Source organism: Rattus norvegicus, chromosome 2 (genome assembly GCF_036323735.1).
Source record: "Rattus norvegicus strain BN/NHsdMcwi chromosome 2, GRCr8, whole genome shotgun sequence".
Classification (NCBI taxonomy): domain Eukaryota; kingdom Metazoa; phylum Chordata; class Mammalia; order Rodentia; family Muridae; genus Rattus; species Rattus norvegicus.
Genome location: NC_086020.1, coordinates 74783545 through 74797926, shown reverse-complemented (window position 1 = coordinate 74797926; position 14382 = coordinate 74783545). Strand labels below are relative to the sequence as shown.

The following is a 14382-nucleotide window of genomic DNA, read 5'->3' as shown; positions in this document are numbered from 1 at the left end:
TAAAATATATCATGCAGTCTCATGCCATGGAATAAAAGGAAGAAAAATGGCTTTGATGTAACTGACCTGAACAACATTTGTTTTCTGAAATATATCCATATGCAAGCAGACAGTGCTTTCGCGGCAGTTTGTATGTTTGATGTACAAAGCGTTGCATAAGCAAGAAAGCATTGCACAAGGTCAGAAATGAAACGCATCTGAGCCCGCTGTTAGCATTCAGCAGAATTTACTGCAGATATTCTGGGAACCTAGTTTTTTTTCCCTGTCATCGTAGATAAGATGACATGCAACCTACATAGAAGGCGAACACATAGATTCTTTTACTGAAGGAATATACTTTGCAATATAAAAAGAATGGAGCTGCCATCCGCAGCCAGGCTCTCTCTGAAACACTCCCTCTCTCAGACAAGTGAAATATTTGACTCTAACAGAAATCATGCATGAGGATTTGAGTATGCCTCTCAGAGTAAGTGTGCCAGCTGAAAACCTGGGAAAGCACGCTGATTTGAAACCAAACTCCAACAAGAAATACAAATATTTTCTTCTTATCTTATGCAAAGTGAACATTCTGTTTCTTTTAACCTCTGCTGATCAGAGCATTTGTGGGTCAGGCTACTTCTAGCATGACTCACTTCTAATTTCATGGGATCTAAGGAGGTAAATCATGACACCTTGATATCGGGAAAGATTTACATGAACAAAAGGAATATCTTTCAAAAATTATTTATTTCCATAATAAGGTAAAAGTCTATTTATGTTCTAAAGTTTTTATAAATGATGCATAAAACACAGAATTATTTATATTAACAAGGTGATCTTTTGAGATGTGTTTCCATGTGTACTCAATTTGTATTAAGTCAAATATATTATTGTCACAAATAGTTGTAAATCCTTTCACTTACTGTGTTTATTATGGAAAATACATTAAAATCTTTTCCTGTATCATTTTAAAATCTGAGCGGAGTTTCACATGTGTTGCATGCTGTTACCTACTAGCACACTAAATTTCATGCTTGCATCTACATTGTACTTGAGACTCAGGAGTCAACTTTTTCCTTAGTCTTGATTGCTTTCTCCAATTACTCATCACAGTCATTCTAGCTTCGGCTTTTGCAGATTAATTTTTATTAAATTTCACATATGAGGGCCTGTAACATCAGTCATTTAATATCCGACACCTATCACAAGCATTATTGTCTGTATTTCAATACATACTGTCTGGAAATGACATTGGTTTTTTCAGGTAGTAGTTGGTTCCGTATGCACATAACATTTTCTTTATTTCTTCATACTGGACAGAGGCACATAATGTTGCCCTATCTTGGCTATTGTGACCATTAATGCAGAGGTCATTAGTTGTCCATTTTCATCAGCTTCATAATTTCACTTCACTGGGATGTACATCATGGAATAAATTTGATGGTTCTTATGATACACATTCTCCACATTTTAAGGAACTAGTATCCTATTTTCCTTGATAAATTAAGAATCCATATCAGTGCCAGAGGCCTCCTTTTACTAGATATCTTCATCCATCCTCCTTGCAGCTTTTCTTGCTGGTGCCCAATGGGCTCTCCTTGTAGATTCAGCTGTAGTTCCTAGACAGATTAGTAATTATTAGCACCATTTAGTATACCAGTCAGAGGTTTCCATCAACTCTGTTGATGAATGTCTATTTACATATATTGTCTATTTTTAAAAGTTTATTTGCTTTAGATATTAAATTTAGACTTCTCTGTATAGTTTAAATTATAAATTCTGGACCTGTTAATGTTATTCATATTCATAGGTATAAAAAGCACACATAGAAGCACTCATACATGCTGCACCATACACACAAACACAACAAAGAAATATAGATAGATAGATAGATAGATAGATAGATAGATAGATAGATAGATAGATATAAAATGTTGCTTAAGAAAAAGAGAGTAGTGGAGATCACCTTTTTTAGCTAAATAATCAAAACTCCCACTAAAATCAGGGACTAGATAAGGCTGCCCACTCTCTCCTACTTAGTCAATATAGTTCTCCAAGTCTTAGTCAGAGCAATCAGATAAAAAAGCAATACAGCAAATACAGAGGCGAATGCCAGCAGTAAACCACTGAACTGAGAATAGGTCCCCTGTTGAAGGAATCAGAGAAAGAACTGGAAGAGCTTGAAGGGGCTCGAGACCCCAAAAGTACAACAATGCCAAGCAACCAGAGCTTCCAGGGACTAAGCCACTACCTAAAGACTATACATGGACTGACCCTGGACTCTGACCCCATAGGTAGCAATGAATATCCTAGTAAGAGCACCAGTGGAAGGGGAAGCCCTGGGTCCTGCTAAGACTGAACCCCCAGTGAACTAGTCTATGGGGGGAGGGCGGCAATGGGGGGAGGGTTGGGAGGGGAACACCCATAAGGAAGGGGAGGGGGGAGGGGGATGTTTGCCCGGAAACCGGGAAAGGGAATAACACTCGAATTGTATATAAGAAATACTCAAGTTAATAAAAAATAAAAAAAAAGGCAAGTCAAAGGGATACGGATTGGAAGGGAAGAAGTCAAAATATCACTATTTGCAGATGATATGATAGTGTACTTACAAGACCCCAAAAGTTCCACCAGAGACCTACTTAACCTGATAAACAACTTCTGCAAAGTGTTGGAGTATAAAAGTAACTAAAACAAATTAGTAGCCTTCCTCTACTCAAAGGATAAACAAGCTGAGAAAGATATTAAGGAAATGACATCCTTCACAATAGTCCCAAATAATATAAAATATCTTGGTGTGACTTTAACCAAGCAAGTGAAAGATGTGTATGAAAAGTATAATTCATTTTTAGTGTGACAAATTAACAAAAAATTGTGTTATGTTTATAATCCCCAATTTTGAGAATTATATATTCTAAAAATCTCATGGTTCAAGTAACAGTTTTTAAGAGAACTGATAATTATGCAAATACAAATAGCTACCTTCAGATACTTTTTGAGGACTTCTTTTAACTATTTTTTATCAATTTATTGCAACTTTAGTTCTACTGTTTGGCCACAGAAGTATTTCTGTTTGCTTTGTGGGCAGGGTGAGTGGATTCTCATACGATAGTTAGTAGAGGATGCTGCTGAATGTTCGGCTCGGATTCTGCCTAATATACTTGTGACTTGCTCCCCTTGTTTAACTGGACAGTAAGTTGATGCCACAGGGATGTGTGTCCACACATGGCTTCTATGTGTATACTAGTGAATGATTCACAGGTCCCAAGCCTACTTACCCTCTGAGGCATCTCACTCCACCCTTGTGCCTTTTCCCACTGTTAGGACTACATTGAACCTACAAATGTAACATAAATATAAAGGTTGATCTACTGTATGCATTGCTGTTATTCTACTTCTGCTACAATATCTTTAAATATGAATACTTTTAAATAAATTTAAAGTCTATGTTCTTCTGTGATCTCATTTGATTTCAATAAAAATAGATTTAATGAGTTAGGAATTTGAGGCTTATTTGAAATGTGTGAAACATGAGGCCCAGAAACATAGCATTTATTTTATTGAGTTGCTGTAATTAAGAAGACTCATTATTGCTTCAACCTAGTGAAACTGGCTTTTTTCTGGTCCATAGCACCTCAGAACAGGGCCTTGAACACCAAACATCATTGTATCATAGGCCATTGAGGATGCCGCTTGTATCTGCAACTAATATGAATTTATGCCTAAACCTCTTTAATTCCTGTTTTGACTAGATTTCTCACTAATTGTATGTGTTTTGGCTATAGCTTAACAGCCTAATTAAGTAAAATTCATTAGTCCAAAATGACTTTTTTTATAGTAAAAATGAAATGTTCATTAAATTTAAGTGAGATAGTATACATTGAATAGTATTTGAACATCTATACTCAAATCCTATATTTGATATGGAATATAGTTGCAGTTTTAAATAGTCTACCAGAAATAAGTTAGTGAGGAAAGGAGTATTTCTTCACAGGGACCCTTGATCCTGCATCATTCATTAGACAAAAATTAGTAAAATCCAGGGACATGCAAGCATCATGAAAAGATAAAAGAATTGTGCTATATACTAGAAATAGTGTCAAGTTTTTAAAAATGTGACTAATTCAAAATGAACAATAAATGAGAATAGAATTTAATTTAGGAAGAACAAATGTATATTCAGAAATGTGAATTACTTTTTCTTTGTGTGTCTCAGAAGGTATTCCCATAAGCCCTCATACCTTGACTGTTGGGTACCTTTCATCATAATACATAAATAGGGATCTTGCTCAGTGCCCAACTATAAAGGTCTCTTAACCTTGATCCTTGGCCATTTGGTATTTTATGGTGGGGCATGATTATCCTCTAGTACTGTAGTAAGTCACATGCTCAAGGAAGAAAAGTAGAAGGGATGTAAAATTGCACACATTTTGAATCAATGAAATGGATCTATACATCAGTATACTGAGTAAAAATCAGTATACTGAATATGTTTATTGCTGAATAAGTCTGTATAACATATCACATTTTCTTTACCCATTGTATTTTTTATTTTTATTTTTGTTGGACATCTAGACATTTCTGCCTGACTCTTTTCTAGATGGATAGGAAATACACTTCTTTCTCCTTGCAGTGCCTCTTATGTTTGAGGCAGAATAAGGAGGTTGAGGGTGTGGTGTTGGCTCACTATAGCTTCAGTATAGGCTCATGACACTCAGGAGCTTGATTCTCCGATGCTGAAGGAAGCACGGAAACTTTACAGCAGACTGGGTGTGTGGTAGGACTGTAACAGTGTGAACAGAATGTAGGAAGGATTAGAAGAATAAGATTAGACACGGTATCCAATTTTGAAAATATTAAGATGGCCAAAAAAGGATACTCTAAATGTGGCAATGTGGGAAGGAGTAAAAGAAATACAGCTTTTATCAGTACATTTTTTTATGTGCTCTTGTATTTTATTTTGAGTTCTGCAATATTTTATTTCTTTTTTTTTATTAACTTGAGTATTTCTTATATACATTTCGAGTGTTATTCCCTTTCCCGGTATCCAGGCAAACATCCCCCTCCCCCCTCCCCTTCCTTATGGGTGTTCCCCTCCCAACCCTCCCCCCATTGCCGCCCTCCCCCCACCAGTCTAGTTCACTGGGGGTTCAGTCTTAGCAGGACCCAGGGCTTCCCCTTCCACTGGTGCTCTTACTAGGATATTCATTGCTACCTATGAGGTCAGAGTCCAGGATCAGTCCATGTATAGTCTTTAGGTAGTGGCTTAGTCCCTGGAAGCTCTGGTTGCTTGGCATTGTTGTACATATGGGGTCTCGAGCCCCTTCAAGCTCTTCCAGTTCTCTCTCTGATTCCTTCAACGGGGGTCCTATTCTCAGTTCAGTGGTTTGCTGCTGGCATTCGCCTCTGTATTTGCTCTATTTTGGCTGTGTCTCTCAGGAGCGATCTACATCTTGCTCCTATCAGTCTGCACTTCTTTGCTTCATCCATCTTGTCTAATTGGGTGGCTGTATATGTATGGGTCACATGTGGGGCAGACTCTGAATGGGTGTTCCTTCAGTCTCTGTTTTAATCTTTGCCTCTTTCTTCCCTGCCAAGGGTATTCTTGTTCCCCTTTTAAAGAAGGAGTGAAGCATTCACATTTTGATCATCCGTCTTGAGTTTCATTGGTTCTAGGCATTTAGGGTAATTCAAGCATTTGGGCTAATAGCCACTTATCAATGAGTGCATACCATGTATGTCTTTCTGTGATTGGGTTAGCCCACTCAGGATGATGTTTTCCAGTTCCTACCATTTGCCTACGAATTTCATAAAGTCGTTGTTTTTGATAGCTGAGTAATATTCCATTGTGTAGATGTACCACATTTTCTGTATCCATTCCTCTGTTGAAGGGCATCTGGGTTCTTTCCAGCTTCTGGCTATTATAAATAAGGCTGCTATGAACATAGTGGAGCACGTGCCTTTTTTATATGTTGGGGCATCTTTTGGGTATATGCCCAAGAGAGGTATAGCTGGATCCTCAGGCAGTTCAATGTCCAATTTTCTGAGGATATCAGTACATTTTTAATTCATAAGTAATTTATTAAATATAAGAGAAATTATATTCACCAACTAAATATATTCAGTCCTGATAATATTCAGTTTATAATTCACTGGGAAATAATGAACAACGGTTAGTGATTTTTGTGTAATTTCTGGGTTAGCAATGTTAATTTGAAAGCTGTTAACTAATACCGACTACATGATGGATCCCGTGAGAATTGCAACAATCTCAAAGAGATCAACTGTCCGAAGCCAAGGCTGAATGGGTCTGACTGGGAAGAAAAGAATAAAGATTGTGAAAGTGAGAGAGAAGAGGAAATACAATATTGAAGGTGGTGATGAGGAACCAAGCGTAGGAAGATAAGCCACAACTTAGAAAAGGAAAGGTAAGAACCAAAACCATCATTGCACAACGCAACACAAAGCCCTTACTGTTTCTTGTGAGGAATCATTTTTAGAAGAATGGGCTATTTTAAAATGCAGTTTGACGATATCAAAAGGAGCTAAGAGAAATAATGTTCGGTTTCCAGAAAGAAGAAATAATTAAGAATAAACCATCCCAACATCCAGCTTTGATTTTCCTTTCTATTGGTCTCCAGTGGAAAATGGTCCAAGCCAATTTAACCTAGCTCCACTGATCTTGGATTGTCTTTGCTTTGTTTATTTTTCAATGGGGAAAATTCTTAAGTTCATAAGCTCTCCCTGGGCCCTACTGATTTTTCCAGGCTTTATGACTTATTTTGATTTATCTCAGTGGTTGGGCCTCACTCTCCAGCTCTTTTCTTTAAGAGTCCCCTTGATGTGGGAATTTTTTAAGCCTTCCAATGCTCTCTACATTACAAAAGTCACTGTTTGCATGTGACAAACACATTAAATTTACCCTCAGAATGCGGAGGCCCTCGCATTCATCTCAAAACTTCTAAACAAAGGAAAGAAATTTTGTGGTTGTTTTTGTTGCGGTTGTTGTTACTATTGTATCATTAAATCAGTTGTGAGTGTTGAAAATACAACTGCATGAGGATAAACTGAGAAACAATGAACGTCGTCCATTATTTCAAATTCGGATACTGAGAAATAAGTCTGGTTTTCTTTGAACACAGTTGGGTTTAAGAGAAAAGTTGCTAAGAAAGAGAAATAAAACAAGCATCTGGCTCTGGTTTTGACCAGAATGATCACTCACTGCCCTGACTGTTTTGCTAAAATTGTAGTGGGCGTAACTCCACTATACGCTACCACTATTTTAGATGTCATATTAAGCTGTTAGATATTGAACTGCACCTCTATTAATTTCTTAAGGCTGGCTTACCTAAACTAGGTGGTTTAAAAGAACGTTCTTCCCTTTCATCCTATTGTCAAGCTGTCCAGAGTGAAGCTGTCAGCGCCACCATACTCCATCAACCCCGGGCAAGATTTTGCCAGGATGATAAACCTGTCCTTTGCATTTCTAGTTAATAGCGGAAGTGCCGGTTTTTTGGGGGCGTCTGAGTGAGAATGAACCTCATAGACACATATGTGTGAATGCTTAGTCTCCAGTTTCAGGCCTGTTTTAGAAAGTACGGCCACATTAATGGAGTTGTGTCACTGGGGCCAGCCTCGCAGGGTCTAGCTTTGCCTTTGTTTTTCCATCAATATGTTAGCGCTCAGTTACTGCCTCAGATAAGTACCTGGCTGCCTGCTTCTACATTCTCCACCATGTTGGCCACAGACTCTAGCCCTCTGAATCTCTAACCACGCCCCCCAAATACTTTCTTTTCTAAGTTGTCTTGGTTCTGGTGTCTTATCGCAGCAATATAAAAGTAACTAAGACAATCATCTAGGGGAGTCTTGGTTTAGCAAAACATTGCTTCTGTCCTTCAGTCATTATCACAAATATTTTCTTATTCTCCAATGCCTAAATCAGTCTTTGTATTTCTGACAAACCTTGTCCTAAATTAATTGTAGGTGCCAAGAGTCTATTTCCATAGAGGGCCATAAACATGAGAAAAAGTGTGTGTGTGTGTGTGTGTGTGTGTGTGTGTGTGTGTGTGTGTGTGTATAAAACAATAACTACTAAAGATAAAGGGAACACGATTTTGAGAGGAAATAATGGAATATACATTGAAATATTTGTAAAGGGGAAAAGGAAAGAGGAAAATAATGTGATTTTAATTAAAATATATTTAATTAAAAATTACAACAGGTCATCTTAGACACACGATTTGGCTTATCATAACTCTTAGCAATTACACTAAAACTGTCCACAGTGATTTAGGACAAATGAGAATGGCTGTACATTTCAAGTCAATGAAGAGTGTATTATCTTAAGTGTGATGACAGATGCTTCCTGAAAAGGCTCATGAACTATAAAAACTTTAATGATTAAGTAGCTTTCAGAACATTTCTATGTACATAGCCTAATGTCCATTTCCTTTGGGCTCCCTCTAAGCATAGCAAAGAGGTAGTACAGGTCTATGTCTCTGTGACAATGAATGTTCTAGAAAAGAAAAAGACATTGGGATGCATTAACTTAATAAAAATCTCCTTTCATACAATGGGAGGTCTAAGAATGCTATTAAATGACATCCCAGTCCAATCATCCAGGATGAGAGTCACATCTTTGATGCATCCACCAAAGCCATTTAACATGACTTGATAATTTACTTTCTATGTTCTTTTAATGTAGAACTTCACTGTACTGTTTCTACACTGGGACAGATAACTGGGAAAACCTAGCCCCACCTTGTAGGTCCGTGCCACTCATATTTGGCTCCTGAATTATTTATCTGCTTTCTTGAGAATAGATAGCGAAAAGTAATGCAACCATGGGTTAATGTGGAAAGAATGTTTGATGAAAATGGAAAAAAAAGTATTAATAGATGAGAGAGAAAAATATTTCCCAACATGTTAAATAATATATATTTTAAAAGTAAAAAAACAATATTACATCATTGAGATTTTTATAATTTAAGAGTGTGTAAAAACAGAAAAATGTATTTTGGGGAAAATACTGTTTAGATGTAATTCATTAAAACTTCAATTTATTATCAATGACATTTGAAATAACTAGTTATATGGATTACTTACAGATAATAAAGCTATAATTTAATAATGTTATTTGTTTTAGCCAGTTTTTGAATAATATATTAGTTCAGAATATTTTTGCCAATGAATTTTCTACCTATCCCATGTACAAAAATCACAGGAATAGCAAAGCTTAAAATAATCATAGGTAAAAATGTCCTGGTATATTGTTCATTGGTTCATAGAATACTGAATTATATTCAATTCATTGAACCATTTTTATATATTCTTTTCAATAAAATGACCTAAAATATCTCTCAATAAATAAATCATTAATGAATGTGGTAAATTTAAACGTATTTTTAGACTCAGAGTCTATCAGTGGATTTGGAGGAAAGATACATACTCTCTTTAATATCTTAATATTCATGTGTGGGCATAGTAAATGACATAAACCTTATTATTATAGTAGTACCTGAATGCATATATGGAAATCTGCCTATCTAATGAAATTTCCTAAGCAATTTTGAAATCAACAAATCACAGAAGCTTATTATCAAGTAGTTTTCTATTTCTTTGACAAGCACAATGTCTCTGAGCTGAAATTGCCATTCTTATCAATTGATGACATTATATAAATACTATATATTAACACAGCACTATGCACAGCAAATAAAGATTGTTTTTTATGGATGTTTGGTTTGATCTTTTCGTACATAAAAATATGGCCACTAAGTAATAGATTCCTATTCTAGCACAGTAGTGTACTCCCTTAATACCAAAACTCAGTGGGTAGACACAGGCAGAATTCTGTTAAAGCCATCCTGGTCTTCATACTGAGTTACAGGACAGATAGAGCTACGTACTGAAATACTGTCTCAAAAATAAACAAATAAACAAACTAAGCAAAGTAATAAATTCCTCAGTTTCAACTAAATCTTATGGTAAATATTAAAAGAGAAAACAAAATGTCACATTATTTGTTCTATCAAAATAATAAAGAATATACTATTTGGTTTGTTTTAAAATACAATATTAAGGTTGTCCCATGATTTTGTTTTGTAAAGTGTGATTACTTTTAATATCTTAAATATCAGTGAAACATATTTTTATAATTGATATAACAGTTTTTAGAAAGGAAGCAGAAAGAAAAAATATTTAAATATTCTAACCGTTGTAGTGGTATATATGTCTACCTAGATTATACATTATATAAATGGATACAATTTTCTAAAAAAGCTTCTTATAGCAACACACTTGTAGAAAATGTAGTGTATCATTATAACCTGAAGAGTATAATTTCTATTTGCATTATATATGTAATCGATATGAAGATATCATATTGAAATTAAATTCTATGTATGTATGAATATTCATGTGATTTTATTAATAACAATTTCTTATAATAAATAGGATAAAATAATTCCTATGCCCATGTCCTCAGAGGATTTTTTTATTATTTTTTTCCACTAACCCCACCATGAGTCCCAATCGGGCATGCAGCAACCATGCCTCCCTAGTTTTTTTTATTAATTAAAGAGTGTACTTGACACAAGCATGCATTGACATGAACCCCGTACTTGGTATACAATTATTCTCAATAAAGAAGCAATACCATTCATAACTTCATACAATATTGGAGAACTTATCATAGTCTAAAACTGGATTTTCAGAGGCTGGAGACTGATACAATAACAATTTCATAATGAAAATAAATATGATTTTTAGTGGAAATAAGAAAGTACATAACAGAAAATGAAGGAAAGGAAATGTAATTTAAAATCCTTTTGTATATTATTATCAATTAAATAATGATATTAAGGAAATGTGAGTCTTAGGGATTCACTAATACCTTAGAAAATAAACATTCACTGAACTGTACTCTGAGCCCAATTATTTCAGAGAAACAAGAACAGTGTCAATAAAAATATTAACAGACCCCTTTATAATCTCAGACTAAGATAAAATAGTGATTTTTGTTCTCTACATTTACCGTCATGCTGGACAAGAGAAATCAATGCTTACAAATTTTTCCTGCTTGCAATGCCACTAAATTGATAATCTCTTACCAAATATTTGTACTATATCATCTTGTTACTAAGTTATCAAAGAGTAAATCCACTTTCGTTTATGTAATACTAATAATTATCTAATTTAAAATTTGTAGTTTACAAAATGTCTTATTTTAATATAATATATTGTGGTCAGTTAATAAGATTGCACATATTTTAAATATTCTGAACCCAAGGTATGTTTCCAAAATTACAGCTGTTGTCTCTAAGTTTGTTTATGGTACAATACAAGGAAGGTTTCAGATTATTAGTATTAATTTTCCTACCTGTATATTGTGTATAAATCCTATCAATTAAGGTGTGTGTGTGTGTGTGTGTGTGTGTGTGTGTGTGTGTGTGACAAGATGTTGGATATTTTCCTCTATCATTCTACATCCTATTACTTGAGATATAGTCTCTCACTGAACCAGAAGTTAGTGTATATCACTTGGCTGTTTGATGAGTGTCACCAAAGGATCTTCCTGTTACTTCCCTCCATGTTGGGGACAGAGGCAACCAGTATTTTGCTTGACAGTTTATCTGGTGCTTGAAATTCAAACTCAGATTCCCATGCTTTCAAACAATGTACCTATCAAATCCTCTCTCCAGCCTTGGTGATTTTCATTTTAAATTAATTACTATGTGATACTAATGTGATAACAGTCATCTGACAGAGGTGGGCATTAAACCATTTAGTTTTGAAAAGTCTCATTATCTCATAATATACCTGAAACAATTTTGGCTAATATATCATGAGAAAGAAATTAAGTTTTAAATGTTATCATATGCAAAGAAGTTGAATGTTAGTATAAAACTGGGCAGTGTTTAAATAGCATGGTCATATTTCAGAAAATTCAGGTTATTACTACAGTCAGTGCATACTCTTACAGATTTATTTAGTGTTTAAATGATTTCCTCTGAGAGAGCAATCACTACTAAATATGAGGAAACTGATGTACAGCAGGTTTAAAACATAAAAGTATGGCGTGTTTTCAGGAGAGTTTCTTCCAAACAGTTTTCATCCAAATTCACCCAATCTGAATCCCAAGTTTGAACTTGTCCATTATTATTTCAATGTTGTCCTAAATGTATGGTTCTGGGTCTAATTCCTCTCACAGTTTTTCCAACCAAAGAAGACATCTGCTTGCTCAGACCACACTTCTCTGTCATAAAAAACAATATTCTCACTAGGGACTTGAGAATATTGGAGGCTCTGTTCTGAGGCTCCTCCCTAAACTATGCCCTGCTTGCTGCAGTGATTTTAATGGTTCTCTTGCAGGAAATGACTAGTACTGAACCACTTCTTAGAATATTATTTGGTATAAGCAAAGACAAAGTATTGTTTTCAAAAACTAAATTAGAAAATATGAGAAAAAAATGAGAGATACTTTTGAGTTAGATGGTAATGATAGATTACTGCCATCCTAAAGTGTCTAATACTATCCGTGAAAGCAAGACAATGTGTGTATGTGCATAAATACATGCCCAAAGCATGGAGTAAAAACATATGTCATAGGAACCCTGTGTGTGTCCTTCCTTCCTCAGTGACTACCAAAGATTTTTTTCTTTTAATATTACTAAGTGTCCCAGAGTTCACTAAGTAGTTGGGTAGCGAAACCAAGGGACCCATCTGACTCTGTCTCCCAACCTTTTTAATTATCAGTGTGTATTATTATATCCAGTATGTATTTGTTTTACATGATTTGTGGGTGTCGAACTAATAATCTATTGCTCACATAGTTAGTAGTTTCCTGACTAAACTCTCTCCAAAGGCCAATAGTAGAGCAAATTGATAATTATCAAACTCACCTCCATTAAGAAACAGTTTTCTTTTCAATCAAACACTTGAAAATTACCATGAAGAAAAAGCATGGAGATTACTGTCTTTGTACATTGTCTGTAATGCCTTTATTTTGATGTTACTATAAAGCATCTAGTTTGCCAATTTATTACATCCACCTATTATTTTACATCAATCTGAGCTATAACTCATTATTACAGTTTACTTCTGTATAAAGATGTTCCTAGGTAGGTGGAAGTCCTACCTTGTAATAATTTTACAATTGAATAGGAGTCAAAGATTAATCCCCATATTTCAAAAATTAAATTATTCATGCAATGGTTATTTAATATAGGAAGATAAAAGATTGTTCGTCAATATTCTATCAGGCATTTCAATAAAATGATGTTAACTTAAAGCACTGCTAGAACTATGAAGAGTAAGCTGTGAAAAGCAAACCTTAGTGACTGTGCAAACGGTCTAGGAGCACTCACTGAACACCTTTCTTTCATGTTAGTCATTTAAGGAAATGAAGTACCTCATCCCTGATAATTGAGACTTGAAGCATTATAGAAAGATATTAAGGTTCAAAGAACTCAGGTTGAATGAACACTCTCCAACTTGAATATAAAAGATTTTAGAAAGTAAAGAAAGAAAGAAAGAAAGAAAGAAAGAGAGAGAGAGAGAGAGAGAGAGATTAAAGAAAAGAAAAAGTAACAAATGAATTAATCAGGTGTCCCTCATAGCCTGTAACTGAGTACACCTGATGTTAGGCACTGCATCTGATGAACAGTGGCAGTGATAGCCTATTCTGTCTCCTGAATTACTGTAAGAATGGCACAAAAACTAAGAAGAGTGACACATGGAAAATCATTCAATGATCCTAAGTGAAAGCATGTGAGAAAGGATGGATTGCAAAGGAGCAGAGAAAGGTTCTTGCATGAATATAAAATGTGAGGACATCTCTGCCTTCCTAGAGAAAAAAAAAACAAGTTGAAGAGGAATAGAGGATAGATCCAGAAAATAGTACTACAGGTTGAGTGAACAGAATGTCTAAAGCCATGGATCATTTCACAGATATTTAGATTTGTTCTGAGATGGGAAAGTTTGGTGCATTTGAAAGTCATTTTCAGTGTTTATTTTAAGTGAATCATCACTTAATATTGTCTTTTGACAATATAAAACTGTCTGCCTGGGGCTAGCCTCAGCAGAGAACATGTTCCAGAGAGGATGTAGGGATCAGGCTGGGGGAAGGTTGAGACAGACCAAAATGAGGATGCTTTGCAACTTCGACTGACTAGAAATCAGAAATTTTCTTTATGTAGATTCAAAAACATTCATGATTTCAAAATATGCAGATCATACCATTTTGTCCTGAGCATATATTTCTAGTATGCCCAGGGTACAGGTGAAACACAGGTAGAAAGTTTTTATTATCCTCACTCCCATATCCTCATTCCTAAAATTCTACAGATCATTTTAACTTAAGCTAGCAAACAAGCACGTAGCATCCTGTTCTCAGACTGACAACAC

General features: G+C 35.1%; 1 protein-coding gene across 4 annotated transcripts in view; it reads right to left on the bottom strand.

Moving 5' to 3' along the window:
- Cdh18 (cadherin 18) overlaps nucleotides 1-14382 on the bottom strand; it is a 1002040-nt gene that overhangs the window by 752794 nt on the left and 234864 nt on the right. For 2 of the 4 annotated variants that reach the window (XM_017591200.3, XM_063281746.1), the window contains exon 1: nucleotides 67-636. The exons of the other annotated variants lie outside the window; for them this stretch is intronic. The gene's annotated coding sequence lies outside the window, so the exon portion shown is untranslated. Of the gene's footprint in view, nucleotides 1-66; nucleotides 637-14382 lie in introns of those variants that run through there. 4 annotated transcript variants of the gene reach the window in all.